Source organism: Spermophilus citellus, assembly GCF_964194105.1.
Source record: "Spermophilus citellus genome assembly, chromosome: X".
Classification (NCBI taxonomy): Eukaryota; Metazoa; Chordata; class Mammalia; order Rodentia; family Sciuridae; genus Spermophilus; species Spermophilus citellus.
In genome coordinates this window covers 102,519,356-102,535,287 of record NC_138190.1, presented here as the reverse complement: position 1 = coordinate 102,535,287, position 15,932 = coordinate 102,519,356, and the positions used below count along the sequence as shown (strand labels likewise).

General features: G+C 40.8%; 1 pseudogene across 1 annotated transcript; it reads left to right on the top strand.

Moving 5' to 3' along the window:
- The first annotated feature begins 10,762 nt into the window (after positions 1-10,762).
- On the top strand, positions 10,763-14,543 carry LOC308639507 (tetratricopeptide repeat protein 19, mitochondrial-like; annotated as a pseudogene). The gene is made up of 2 exons: positions 10,763-10,978; positions 13,508-14,543. The product of its transcript is annotated as a tetratricopeptide repeat protein 19, mitochondrial-like (transcript).
- The last annotated feature ends 1,389 nt before the right edge of the window (positions 14,544-15,932 follow it).

Genomic DNA, 15,932 nt, shown 5'->3' with positions numbered 1-15,932 from the left:
TTAAATGATACTTTAACTCCGTGTTGACTGATAAATCGTATTAGACCTTGATTTGGCTTCCATTTCTTGAGATAAGGAAGTGTACTCTGAAACGTTTTTTTTTTTTTTCCTTCATAGGCAATGTGTAACGTGTTTGTGGTGGGGGGAGTATATGTCCTCTATGTTCTCATCCTTCTGAAGGTTTACAATGGTGTACACACTGCTAAGACCTGAATTTATGATGTATTATCCTTCCTTGAAACCAGAAAATTATTGGACATTTTACTCTGAATATATTTTCCCCAAAATTCACTACTTTTCTAATTATTTAATGATCATTATCCTTCATTTTTCCGTTTTTCATTTTTATTAATTGCTTTTAGTTATATATAACATTAGGATACATTTTGACATAATCACAAAGGCATGAAACATAATTTGCTCTAATTTGTTCCTAGCATATCCCCCCCACCACAATCTTCTCTTCCCCTTTTTCCCTCCCTCTACTCTACTGATGTTTCTGCAATTTATTTATACTTCTTTTTTTAAAAAAAAGTCAGTGTCTTGTGGACATACATGATTCATATAATTGTCTTGTGGATATACTTGATTCACTGTGGTATATCCATATATGTACACAGGAAAATTAGGTCAGGTGCATTACATTGTTTTTCCCTTATCCTGTGGCTCGTTCCTGCCCCTCAATCACCTTCATCTACTCTAATGATCTTTCTTCTGTTTTGATGAAATTCTCTTTTCCTTTTTTCTGCCTTTTCTCTCTTTTTTTTTCCCTCTCTTATTTTGGATTAGCTTTCCATATCAGAGATAACATTTGACCTTGGACTTTTGGGGACTGGCTTATTTCACATGGCATGATAGTCCCCAGTACCATCCATTTACTTGCAAATGCCATAATTTCATGCTTCTTTATGGCTGAATAATAATCCATTATGTATATACAAAACATTTTATTTATCCATTCATGTATTGAACGGGCATCTAGGTCATCTCCATTGTGTGGCTATTGTGAATTGTGCTCCTGTAAACACTGGCATCTGGCTGCATCCCTGTAGTATGCCGATTTAGAATTCTTTGGACTTATACTGAGGAGTGGGACAGTTGTGTCATGTGGTGGTTCCATTCCTAGTTTATAGAGGCATCTCCACGTTGCTTTCCCGAGTGTTCACACTTATTGGCAGTCTCACAAACAATGTAGGAGCATACCCATTTCCTCCCATCCTTGCCAACATTATTATATATATTGTTGATAATTTTCATTTAAACTGGAGTGAGATGAAATCTCAATGTAGTTTTGATTTGCATTTCTCTGGATGCTACAGATGTTGAACTTTTTTTTTTTTCATATATTTGTTGGCCTTTTTTTTTTTTTTTTTTTTTTTTGTACCAGGGATTGAACCCAAGGGTAATTAAACAGTGAGCCACACTCCCAGCCCTTTTCATCTTGTCTTTTAGGACAGGGTCTCACTAGGTTGCTTACAGGCTCACTAAGTTGCCAAGGCTGGCTTTAAACATGTAAGCTGCCTATTTCAGCCTCCCAAGCCCCTGGGATTACGGGAGCGCACCACCACGTGCAGATCTTGTTGGCCACTTGTATTTCTTCTTTTGAGAAGTGTCAGTTTGGGTTTTTTGCCCACTTATTGATTGGGAGTTTGGGGGGTTAGGCTTTTTGAGCTCATTGTGTATACTAATGCCTATCTGAGGAGAAGGTGGCAAAGATCTTCTACTGCTCTTTTGCCTCTCTCCTCGTGCTCTTAATTGTCTCCTTTGCTGTGCAGAAACTTTTTAATTCAATGTCATACAACTCAATGATTTTCTTATTTTATTTATTGTGGCTTAGGAGTCTTGTTATGGAAGTGAGTTTTGTGCCAACATGCTGGTGTGTTGCTCCTATAGTTTCTTCTAGTATGTGCAGGGCTTCTGTTCTCAACCTATGTCTTTGATCCACTTTGAGTTGAGTTTTGTGCAGGGTGAGAGGGATCAAATTTCCTTCTTCTACATATGGATTTCCAATTTTCCCAGCACCATTTTTGAAGAGACTTATCTTTTCCAGTGTATGTTTTCGGCACCTTTGTCTGGTATGAGGTAACTGTATTTGTGTGGGTTTGTCTCTGTGTCTTCTATTCTATTCCACTGGTCTTAATGGCTGTTTTGTTTTGTGGCCAGTATCATGGTTTTTATTACTCTAGCTCTGTAGTATAATTGGAGATCCAGTATGTGATGCCTTCAGCATCGTGCCTTTTGCTCAGGATTGCTTTGGCTATTCTGAGTCTCTTATTTATCCAAATGAATTTTAAGACTGCTTGTTCTATTTCTGTGAAGAATAACATTGGAATTTTGATGGGGATTGCACCGACTCTGTATAGCGATTTTGGTTGTATGGCCATTTTGATATTATTAATTCTGCCTATTTAAGAACATGGGAGTTCTTTCCATCTTCTAAGGTCTTCTTCAGTGTCTTTCTTTAGTATTTTATAGTTTTCCTTTTAGAGGCGCTTCGCCTGTTTTGGTAGATTGATTCCCAAATATATTTTTTAAAGTTATTGCGAATGGGATAGTTTTGTAATTTCCTTTTCAGCAGATTCATTATTGTAGTATAGGAACATGATTGATTTATGGGTGTTGATCTTGTATTCTGTTACTTTGCTGAATTCATTTTTGAGATACAGAAGTCTTCTGGTGCAGTGTTTGGGTTCCGCTGTATATAGGATCATTTCATGAGCAAATAGGGATGATTTGAGCTCTTCCTTTTGGACTTGTACCTCATGAATTTCCTTGTCTTGCTTGATTGGTCTAGCTAGAGTTTCAAGGACTATGTTAATAGGAGTGTTGAACGTGGGCATTCTCTTCTTTTCTTGTTCCTGTTTCTGAAGGCAGTGCTGTAACTTTTCCCGGTTCAGTATAATGTTGGCCATGGGTTTGGCGTATAGAGCCTTTACAATGTTGGAGTAGTTCTTTCTATCCCTAGTTTTTCTAGCGTTTTAAACATGAATGGGAGTTATATTGTGTCGAATACTTTTTCTGCATCTATGGAGTTAATCGTGCGATTCTTGTCTGTAAGTCTGTTTATGTAGTGAATTACATTGGTTGATTTCCATACGTTGAATCAAGCTTGCATCCCTTGCATGAACCCCACTTGATCAGGGTGCACCATCTTCCTAAAGTGTTTTTGTAGTCAGTTTGCCAATATTGTGTTAAGAATTTTTGCATCAATGCTCATCAAGGATATTGGCCTGAAGTTTTCTTTCTCTGACATGTCTTTGTTGATAGTGGCTTCATAGAATGAATTTGGCAGTGTTCCCTCCTTTACTATTTCATGGAAATTTTGAGAAGGACAGGTATTAATTCTTTTTTGAAAGTCTGGTAGAACTAGGCTGAGAATCCCTCTGGTCCTGGGCTTTTCTTTGTTGGAAGACTTTTGATACTTTTTTCAGTTTTATTACTTGATATTGATCTGTTTATGTTTTCGACATCTTCCTGGTTCAGTTTGGGCAAGATGTATGTCTAGGAATGTGTCCATATATTCAAGGTTTTCTGCCTTATTGGAGTGTAAATTTTCAAAATAGGTTCTGACAGTCTTCTTGATTTCAAAGGGGTCAATGGTGATATTTCCTTTTTCAACTTTGATCTTGTCTACTTGCTTCTTCTCATCCTTTCTTTTGGTTAGTTTGGCTAAGGGTGTGACAATTTTGTTCATCTTTTCAAGGAGTCAACTCTTCATCACATTGATCCTGAGTATTTCTTTTTTCTTATTTTCAATTTCATTGATTGTGGCTCTGATCTTAAACATTACCAGTCTACTACTGTTTTGGGGATTATTCTGTTCTTTAACTAATAATGCCTTGAGTTGGGTGGAGCATAAGCTTACTTATTTGGGATCTTTCAAACTTTTTTGTTTGTTTTTATCAGGGATTGAACCCAGGGTGCATAATCACCGAGCCACATCTGAAGCCCTTCTTTTTATTTTATTTAGAGACAGGGTCTCACTAAGTTACTTAGGACCTGGCTGAACTTATGAGGCTGGCTTTGAACCCATGAGCCTCCTGCCTCAACTTCCCGAGCCACTGGGATTACACCTCAGCTCCACCATGCCCAGCAGATCACTCCAATTTTTTTAATATGGGCACTTAGAGCTATAAACTTTTCTCTTAGAACTGCTTTTATACTGTCCCAGAGATTTTGATATGTTGTTTCTTTGTTTTCATTCACTACTAAGAATTTCTTATTACTTTAATTTTTGTACCTTTATTTAATTATTGTTATGTAGTGTTGAGGATCAAGCCCAGTGCCTCACAAGTGCTAGGCAAGCACTCTACACTGATCTACAACCCCAGGCCCGTGAAATGTATTTTCATTTCTTCTTTGATCCAGTCTTCATCTAAGAGTGTATTGTAAGATCTTCATGTGTTTATTTTGTCTCTACTACTGTTCTTTCTGTTGATTTCTAGCTTCATTCCATTGTGATCTCAAAGGATACCTGAGATCACATCAATTACTTTTGCATTTGCTACTATTTTGCTTTGTGACCTAGAGTATGATCTATTTGGAAAGGTTCCATGTGCATCTGAAAAGAAGGCAAATTCAGCTGTTTGGGGGTGGAATATTCTGTGGTTATCCATTACGTCAGTTTGACTTATAGCACTGTTGGAGATATCTTTAAAGACTTTATGTTTTGATGACCAATTGTTAAGGTTTAGATGTAGTGCCCCCTCAAAGGCTCACTTGTGAGACAATGCAAGAAGGTTTGGAAGAGAAATGACTGGGTTCATAGCCTTAATCTAGTCAGTGGATTAATCCCTCATGGGGTGAACTGAGTGGTAACTGGAGGCAGGTGGGGTGTGGCTGGAGAAGGTGTAACACTGGGGGCATGGCATTGGGGTATATATTTGGGTCTGACAAGTGGAGGTCTTTCCCGGCTTCTTGACCATCCTGTGAGCTGCTTGCCTCTGCCACACTCTCCTGCCATTATGATCAGGAACTGGCCTTCTATGGACTTAGACCTCTGAAACTGTGAGCCCTCAAATAAACCTTTCCTCCTTACAGTTTTTCTGGTTGGGTCCTTGTAGTCACAGCAGTAGAAAAACTGACTGAAACACCAGTCTGTTGGTTATAAGGGTGTGTTGAAAGCCCCCAGTATTCCTGTGTTGGAGTATATGGAATTTAATGCCATGGAGTCCTTTTTCCATGTAACTGGGTGCACTGACATTTGGGAGCACCAATGTTTACTAAGGTTATATCTTCTTGTTGGACTGTTCCCTTTACTAGGATGTCGCAGCCTTCTTTGTCTCTTCTGTTTCGTTTTTGCTTGATATCTACTTTGTCAGATATGAGAATAGCTACTCTTGCTGGTTTTCTTGGGCCATATCCCCGGAATATTTTTTGCCATCCTTTTACCTTCAGCCTGTGGGTATCCTTGCCTATAAGATGAGGCTCCGATAAAAAGAATTTAGTTAGATCTCGTTTTAATTTTGTTTTTCTTAATCCATTCTGCTAATCTGTCCCTTCCTTGGGAATTTGAGACCATTAGCATTGAGTGTCTGTGTCGACATGTGCTTGCTATTTCCTGGCCTTATTTTTTCTATATATTATGCTGACTTCATACTCATTTAGTGGCTCATTCTTCAGTTGATCTTCCTCTCTTTGTGCACTTTGGGAATTGTTTTTTCATATATATATTTATTTTTTAGTTGTAACTGGACACAATACCTTTATTTATTTATTTTTATGTGGTGCTGAAGATCGAACCAAGGGCCTTGCGCGTGCTAAGTGAGTGCTCTACCGCTGAGCCACAACCCCAGCCCTGGGAATTGTTTTTAGTTCCTCTGGGCACAGTTGATGTCTGTGTGTTCTTTGTAGTGCTGGCTTGGTGCTCATGAATTCTGTTAACTAATTCTTACCATGGAATGTTTTTATTCCCCCTTGAATTTGAAACTGAGTTTCGCTGGGTGGACTAACCTTGGATGACAGTTGTTTTCTTTCAGGGCTGAATGTATCTCCTTCCACACACTCCTTGATTTTAGATTCTGAATTGAGAAATCATAATTGGGCCCCATTGATTTGACTCTAAATGTGACCTGTCGTTCTTCTCTTGTGGCTTTTAATATTCTTTCCTTATTTTCTACGGTAGGCATTTTGATTATAATATGTCTTGGTGAGCTTCTCATTTGTCAGGGTCTATTTGGATCCTTGTAAGCCTCCTTTATCTTCCTATTTGAGGACTGCATTGAGTGCTTTCCTCTGAGAATTTTCCTCTGAGAACTGCCTTCATACTCTCCCAGAGATTTTGGTATGTTGTAACACTATTCCCATTTGTTTGTGAGAATGTTTAGATTTCTCCCTTGATCTACTATGCACTCATCATTCAAAAGCATATTATTTACTCCAGGTGTCATTGTTCTTTCTGTTTTTCATCTTGTCATTGATTTCTACTTTCACTCCATTATGATCTTGTAGGAGGCAGGGAATTATCTCTATTTTTTGTATTTGATAAGGTTTCGTTTGTGACCTAAAATATCGTTTATTTAAAAAAAAAATGTTCCATGTGCTGCTGAGAAGAAAGTGAATTTGGTCATCAGTGGAGGAAATATTCTATAGATGTCTGCTAGGTCCATGTTATTAATCATGTTTTTTTTAGTTCTGTGGAATGATTACTTAGTTTATGCCTGGATGATCTACCTAGTGATGAAAGAGGTGTGTTAATGTCACTGGTATTATGCTACTGTGCTCTATTTGTTTCTTAATACTGAGAAGGACTTGTCTTCTGCATGTAGGTGCACCACGTTTTAGGGCATAAATATTTGCAATCATTATAACTTGTTGCCTTCCGTATCTCTTAAGCAGTATGAAGTGACCTTCTTTGTCTCTTCTGATGAATTTTGGTATGAAGTCCACTTTGTCTGATATGAGAGCAGCTCCCCCTGCTTGTTCACTAGTACCTTTTGCATGGTATGTCTTTGCCCATAACTTCACCTTCACTCTGTGGATGTCTTTGCTTGTGAGTTGAGTCTCCTGCAAAGAGCCCATGCTTGGGTCTTGCTTTGTAATCCAATCTGCCAGCCTATGTCTTCTGATTGAAGAGTTGAGACTTTTTACATTCAATGTTACTATAGAGAAATGCCCTTTATTTCATGCCATTCTGCTGAATAACTAAGGTTTAAATTGGACTTGGTTCTCCTTTAATTGGCTACACTCCTAGTACAACTCACCCCTATGCTGATTTTCATTTTTTATTTTTCATTTCTTGTTCATGAAATAGTTCTCTTTTTGAGAGGATACCTACAATTTATAAAATTCGTATTACATACAAAGTGAGCATGCTCCATAGAAGAAAGAAAATGGCATGTAATTAGCAGGTGTTGAATCTGGGTGACAGGCATATCATAGTATTCACTTTATTTTATATATATACACACACATTTGTGAAATATTTAATTGAGTATGTTTTGTAGTGCAGCCTTTCTGGCTATGAATCTTTTTATACTTCTGTTTATCATGGAAGGCTTTTATTTCGTCCTCCATTCTGAAGCTTCATTTGCTGCATAGGGTAATCTTGTTTGGCATGCTTTTCCTTTCAGAGTTTGGTATGTGTTCTTCCAAGCACTCCTGGCTTTTAGAGTCTAGGTAGGGAAAGCTGGATTGCTCTACATCTAAATGGGACCAGCCGTTTTCCTCTTTAAGCTTTGAGAGTTCTATCCTTAGTCTGTATGTTAGGCATTTTCATTAAAACGTGTCTTGGAGTAGATCTGTTTTGATTCTATTTGGAGTTCTACATGCCCCTTGTGTTAGAATTTCCATCACATTCCTTGGACTTGGAAATTTCTCTAATATTATTTCATTGAAAAGATTGTGCATCCCTTTACTCTGTATTTCAGATCCTTCATCAGCCCATGTGATTCTTAGATTAAGTCTGCATGTCATTCCAGATTTCTTGAATATGCTGATTGTGGCCTTTTAACATCTTTTCTTTATGGTCAACATTATTTTCCCGATTAGATACTTTGTCTTTGAGGCCTGAAATTCTATCTTCAAAGTGGTGTAGTGTAGTGGTGATGCTTTCCATTGACTTTTTTTTTTAAAAAAAATATTTATTCTTAGTTATAGGTGGATACAATATCTTCATTTTATTTTCATGTGGTGCTGAGGATCAACCCAGTGCCTCACGCATGGCAGGCAAGCACTCTACCTCTGAGCCCCAGCCCTAGCCCCTTTCCATTGAGTTTTTAACTTGGTCTATTGATTCTTTCATTTCCAGGATTTCTGCTTGGTTCTTTTGCAGAGTCTCTATCTCTTTATTGATGTGATTGTTTGCTTCCTATGTTTCTCTCTGGTCTTTCTCCTTTCATCTTCTTTCTGTCTGTTGAACACTTTGCTATGGACTTTCAAAATTCTTTCTCTGATATTTCTTCCACTGTAGTGTTGATGGAGTCAGTGCTTGATGTGTTTTGAGCTGTTTGAGATGGTTCATTTCCTTGCTTTTTCATATGTTTTGTATGTCTACCCAACTGTAGTTATTGCTTCTTCTTTTCAGCAAGGCACTGCATTGTGAGCCCTGGGTTGTGTGAATATCCAGGTAGTGGCACTTTAACTCAATGTGTCACCACTGATGATCCCAGGATCAGCGCCACATTGAAAGATGCCATTGAGCCCTATTTACCGCAATCACTTCAGAGCCAAACCTCATTCAACCATTCAGCCTTATGAAAAACCAACATCTTGTTGATATTGTTCTCCACAGTTCCTCAAATCCAGGTACAAACTTGCAGTGAAATTTCTGAAATCGGTTGAAAAATCAGCCATTAAATTAGTAAAGTTGGTGTAACATTTGAGGGCTAAAGGGGGGAAGAAATAAAGGGAAAAATGGGAAAGAAAAAGAGAGAAAGAAGGAAAAGGCAGAATGTTCACTCATTGTATGTTGCAACTGTGGCTTGTTTGTGGATTGTCTGTTTCCAATGACTGGTAGGAATCCTTTCAATGTCTTAAAATTAAGCTGTCTGGCTGGGCTCTGTGTCACACACCTGACATCCCAGCAGCTCAGGGGGCTGAGGAAGGAAGATCACGAGTTCAAAGCCAGCCTCAACAAAAGCAAGATGCTAAGCAACTCAGCAAGACCACAGCTGTGGATGTGGCTCAGTGGTCAAGTGCATCGAGTTCAATCCCTGGTACCCGCCGCCCAAAAAGATCAAGCTCTCTACCACCCACCCCCAAAAGTATTAGATTTGCACTTGGCAACTCTCTCATTTTCCTCTAGGCATTAACTGTATCATGCTGAAAGAGTTAAGTTGAATCCCAAACCCACAGGAAGTAAATCTTGTGATTGTGAATATTCAGGGATACTTTTGTTCCCCACCCAGAGTGAAGGGAATGGGATAGAATTTTCCTTGACATGTCCCTTTTCTAGTAGGAAAAGCCATCTTCGCACTAAAGATGTGCTCATTTAATAGTCCAGATATATACAAACTTCCCTGTGAAACAGGTTCACTGTGTACTGGTGACCGCGTTGCCTAAGACTTTTGAGAGGGAACGCCCACACATGGAGCAAAGTACATAAAGTGCATTTTTATTTATGGATATGGATCTAGAGAGAACAGAAGCTTAGGCATCACAAGCCAGGCCCTCTTAGGCTCAGAAAATCTGCACAGGGCTGATGGATTCGACTTCATGAGTTTCTCTTGGGCCACATCTGAGGGATATCAGCTCAAAGCCCATTTTGCGTTTTTTAGCCCAGAGGCCACACGATACCCTGGTCAGAAGTGTTGAAGGTCACAGAACACAGAACGTAGCCTCAGTGGTTCTGGGCAGCCCCTTCTTATCTCAGGATGTTGCATTCCCAGCACAGTCTACTGTTATTCTTAAGAACCAAAAGTGAAGAAGTGGTGAGAACTGCATCAGTACAAGGTCACCGTCAGAACTATCCTGCAGCATCAGTGGTCTACTTATCTCTGGCACTTTTCAAAGATAGAGAATTTGCAAAAGTAACATTTTGGATAATTCTATCACATGCTTTTTCTTTGATAACATTGGAGGATCTTCACGTTTTCCACTCCAAACAGCGTGTACATGAGAAGTGTAACTGACCCACAAAATTATAAAGCAGAGGAAGGTCCCTCAGTGGTATTCAGCTGTTATGTAAACTACACAGTGACTTCTTGGGACATGCCACAAGCTGATCTAGGCAACTTGTAATCACATGCTTGTCAACTCACAGGGGCTGGTTTTGGGGCTGGGCTTACCTGAGCCCCTGTGCCTCCTCATAGGCTCTCAGAGTGATGTAGCATCTGCAGCAGGAGAGGCAGCCTTCTTATATGGGAGATCAACAACCAAAGAGACAAACAGGAGTCTTCAGTCCTTCTAAAGGTTAGTTTTGAAGTTGACATAACAACATTTCTACAATAGTTCAGTGGTCAAAGTCACCAGAGGCCTTCCAGAAGTCATAAGGAGGAGGAAACAGACACTACGCATCAATAAGATTATTGCTGTGAAATGAGCAGCTTTTGTGATTCTGACACATAGTGCCATGCAAGACACACTTCTTGAGAGGATGCAGGGTGCCAGAACCAGGGTATGTCTGCACAAAAGAATACTTCATTCATGGGGCCAGGGTGGTCGGCTTAGGAATGATTTTACATTTGACTTACTCCTAGCGCAGTGATCTCTCCCATACCAGAGCTCTGCTCCAGATCTAACAGACTGCTGATGCATGAAGTTTATAACCATTAAGGATATCCTGTCCCGCTCATGGCAAACAGACCCACCGAAGGAATCCAGAATGTGTGGAGTGAGTGCTTATTGGAAGGAACTAGAAAAGACTCTGGTCCCCAAACTGGACCCTCCTAGTTTTAGGCCACCAAGTTTCCCCATATTCCTCATCGCCTTCTTCTTTCAAGGGTCCCATAACACATCAGAATCCAATCGTAGCACATCCCTCTCTGTTGTGTCTAATACAGTGTTGATAAACCTTGTCGCAGTTGGGGCCAATGTGAAGGTATAGAAATTATTCAGGGAAGAAGAAAAGCAGAATCAGTCGCTGATATTTTCATCCCACGTTGTTGGCATTTAGTTAAGGAAAACACTTGCTAATACAATTCCAATTTCATGCATTACCAATTGGAGACTGAGTTAGGTGATGCAAATCAATGACGAATTCCCGTGAGTTCTAAGGTGTTTCCTGTAAAGTAGGTCAATACAGACAAGTATAGATTCTATTGACCTCTCAAAAGCTCAAAAACTCAAAGACCAATACCACATCTAATATGATCAGGTAATGGAGTGAGTTTCATGAGACCAACTGCGGTCTTAACATCAGTTCTAACTCAATAAATATGTGTCTCTGGGTTAGGATCTTTCCTGTACTGGAAAGATTCAACTGGAAAAAGACCTCCAAATTCCTGGTAAGAACAGAATGAACAACGTCATTCTCAAAAATTAATTATCACAGGAAGTTCAGTCCTTGTAACATCATTGTTCCTTAAAATACATTCTCTGAGAGAGAACGACAAAATACCTGGACAATCATCATGTTCACCCTGAGCCATGCTTTTCGTGCTTAAATATTCCACACTTATCCGTGAAGGAAGATCTTGAACACACAAGTAGTAAGATGATGGACCCATTGCAGGATTCCATGGCAACAGCAGAAGCCATGAGGAGCAGGATTGCACAATCACAGTCCTAAAATAGACACAGAGCAGCACCGTTAGGACAGGATGGATGACCTGTCCAGAGTAGTCCCAGGGCTCTCACACAGTACTAATATACTTGTTACACACCTGAAAATCCAAATGTGATCCTAGATTTCTGCTCAATTCTCTCAGAATGAGGACAGAAAAATAAACAGTCATATTTTCAAGCTTCCTTTTCCCAAACGTGCCCTCACTCTCCTCTTGCAGAAGTGATGAGCCATGATCAAATCTGGGGAGGGCAGGGGTGGACCAAGAGTCTAGACCAATCCCATTGTACTGGGCACCATCCTGGGAACTGGGTTTTCATCCTGCAAAGTTATTGTGGTGAATTTCATTTTGATGAGCATGAGTGTGTAGAGGTGAGAGAAGTAAAATATCTCTACCTTCAAATAGTTTGAGGAAGAAAATGGGGTGGGGACGGGGGGCATCATTTTCATTCTACTAATTGATTTCCATTGTTCCCTTGTTCAGTGGCAGGAGTGGCCATGTCACTCAGTCTCTGGATCCACATGCTTATCACCACGATTCAATGCACACAACATATCCCACCAAGAAACAACCGGCAGGCAAAGGATCACAGGCTTCCCCCTCAAGTCCAAGGTTCAATAGTGCAGGAAGACTCTTACAGGATCACCTGTGACACCTGATCACACGCTGGGCAAATGGCTGTGGTTCCAGGGATGCAGGTTACTCACTGGCTCACTGACAGCAGAGTGCGGCTTGAGTTGTTCTGCTCGGACCCTCCCATCATCCCTGTTTTGCACAGATGTAAGTCATGAAGGCTTGCATGTTCCAGAACAAAATATAATAGTGAGGAAAAGGAGTCGATCACATATCTGAATGAGTTAAAAGTAGAAAGTTCAGTTTCCAAAGAGCCTAGGAATAGGCATTTTTCCCTGGACTTTTGACTTAAGTATTTCTGTACTATGTTTGGGTCCTCATTTATGTTTTCAGATGGACTCCATAGGGTCATAGGTTCTTGAGATGATGCAGCATGCCATATGTAATGTTGAAAGCAGACAAACTGGAGTATGGTTGTCCTGTGAATCCTGTATTCCTCAAATAGACGCTGATAATGTAAAAGCTCTGATGTCAACAATGGATTAATCCATTGATGGATTCATAATTGATAAGACTGTTGGGAGATTTCGGGGCCTCGTTCGAGGCATAGGTCACTAGGGGCATTCCCCTGAAAAGGGTATCTTCTCTATAAATGCCCCCCTCTCTCTCTCCTTCCCATTCACCCTGAGGCAAGAAGCTCTGTTCTGACACGACTTTCTGCCATGATGTTCTGTCTTACCTCAGGCCCAAAGCCATGGAACCAGAGACAATAAACTGAAACCATGAGCCAAAATAAACCTTTCCTCCTTTAAATTCATTTATCGGGTACTTTGTCACAGTAACAGAAAACCGACTAACACAGGCCCACGAAGGCCCATGTGTTCAAGGCTTAGTCGCCAGCCTGTTGTGTGATATGGAGGGAATGGAGCCTGAAGGAAGTGGGGCCTCGTGCAAGAAAGTTAGATCATTGAGGGCATGCACTTGAAGGAGATAGTGTAACCTAACTCCTCTTTTCTCTCTTCTTTCTCCACCCCCATCTTTCCTGGCCTTTAGGAGATGAGCAACTTCTTTTGCCATGAGCTCTTGACATGGCCTCACCACAGGCCCAAAGACAGTAAGGCCAAATGACCGTGGACTGAAAACTCAGAAACCTTGAGCCAAAACACACCTTTCCTTTGCCCAGAGGATACTGTGAGAGCATGTACCAGCTCCCGAGCTGGAGCCCGGCTTGAGGCCCACAGCGGGCCATAGAGCAGCGTTACTGGTAACAGGGCTACTTGGAGCACCTGCTCCCCAGGCCGGCAGGAGGCTGGGTGCCTGAGATAGAGGCGCCACCACCCCGAGTCATGCTACACGTCTGTGGCCTGGTCCTGCTGCCACTGCTGCAGTGCTTGCTTGGTTCTCAAGACCTGCTGTGACAGATGAGGTTGCGCAGCAAGGAGTGGGCCGGGCTGCCGCCAGGGGTGCAAGCATGTGGTGGACCAGGCAGAGGCCGAGATCATCCAGCTGCTGAAGCAGCCAATTTGAGCATCATGAAGATGAGCCAGAAGAGGCTGTGCTCTTTTTGCATGATGCTCTTTGCCTTCCCTATCAGAGCCATAACCGGAAAGCCATCACTTAATGATTTGATGGCCACCTTCACATACTATATGAGGTCAACCAGAAATTGCAGAACAACTTTTGAAAGCAACAATGAGTTACCTGCTTGGAGGGGGAATGAAGCAGGGAGGCAATACAATAGTTGAAATATCCCTAAAACTGGCCAGTATCTATGCTGCTCAAATAGACAAGGCTTTCCTCTCACTGGCCATGAATTCTGCATTTCACCTCTAAAGGAAAGAACTGAACAAGAAAAAGAAATAGCAGAAGACGTTATGTCAGTGGAAGAAAAAGACAATACCCACCCCCTTCTGGGCATGTGCTTAGACTCCTGTGCCTGCTGCCTGCTGTTCTCAAGCAGCCATCACAGGCACAAAGGGTGTCTGGGGAAGCTCTGCGGATTTCTGAAGAAATACAAGGAGAAAGATACTCACAGACCATTGTGCTCATGAATGACCTGGCTGCTACTCTGGATGCACAGAGTTGAGCACTTCGATGAGGCCTATATTTACGTGCAAAGGGCATCAGATCTGGCATGGTAGACAAATCGTCCTGTGCTGCAATCTAGCTGCAATTGTGATAGGCAGAGAAGGATATACACAAGCAGAAGAGATCTACTGGGAAGCACTGAAACGAGATGAGGTTTCTGTACAGCACGTCAGGGAAGAACTGGCTGAGCTGTCAAGAAAAAGTAGATCTTTAACTTAATATTATCAAGCTCTAAACCCATTTTTGTTGTAGGGATGGATGTTTCTAGGAACCCAAAGGAATAACTGTTATTCCAGTGTCTGTGGCACCCAAATCAATAGTGTAAATCCTCTGTTCTTGGTGCTCAGGTTTCCTCAACTTAGCCTTGGTGAATGACAAGGTGTATTAAACCGCCACACTTGTTTTTACAAGAAAAACAACTTTCACCCTCGACTAATGATGACCTCTAAGGACTGACTTTAAGTGATGCTTTCCATTGTAACATAAGGTTAGGTGCTGTCCAGGCTGGTCTACGAGTAATTATAGATGAAGATGGGCCACTTTTCCTCTGGGTTGTGGGTTTGGGGTGTGATAATTATGCCTGGCATCTCCACCAAAAGATTTTGGTCCACTGATTTGCTCCCCTTTCGTCTCTTACTTTGTCAATATCTGGCAGACCACAGCTACCTGTCTCATGGCAAAGGGTAATTACAGTGAGTCGTGCCTCTTCCCTATTCCATGAAGCACAGAGGGATTTAAACACATAGATTAGGAAAAGTATTACCTTAGTTTCTCTGCACCCATCATGAAGTTTTAAAGTGGGAATTAGGCAGTTGAAAGTGTGGTAGCCTTTGGATTATAAATAAAAGTGAACTATATATCTGGTCATATGTAACTGATAATGGTGGTGGGGAAGAATGATGGGACCTCTTACATGTCAGTGCTATCTCGGAACATTGGACTCCCTTTGCAACTGAGGTCACACAACTGAGTCATCTCAGATCCTCTTTAAATCTATGTCTGGGCTGTACCCTAGACCTTCTGACTCAGTATATGGCCCTATCAATGTAGATTTCAAAATTCCCAATAATTCTGATGTGTGCCAGTGGTGCAGTAGCACTGACCTGGATTCTGTTTAGGCGTGGCTTTTTAAATTTTAGGATCTCCGTATCCTCATCTGTAAAATGGGGAACGAATGAGATTCTTAGCCATGGGGAAAGTATCAGGTCAGATGACTTTACATGAATAGACTGCTGTGTTGAAAGAGCTTTACTGCCCTGCCTCAAAGTATGTGAATTCAAGATACATAGTTGGATTTTCTTACCTCAGTAGTCTTGCAGATAGCCATTTGTCTAAGAGAAAAGACAGTTTTTCTAGGTGCCACGAAGGAACACTGATATTGTTTAGATGCATTTGGGAGTGGAGTGGAAATTGAGCTGGTAAACTGACATTTTTGGTTCATATTGTGCACTGGAAGAGTATTTTCATAATAAACTATACAACAATTAAAACAAACAAACAAACCTTTCCTCCTTATAAGTTGTTTATCTGAGGAATTTTGTTATAGTTATGGAGAGCTGATAAATACAACAGGGAAATAATTGAATCAGATAAGTCTGAATGAGGTAG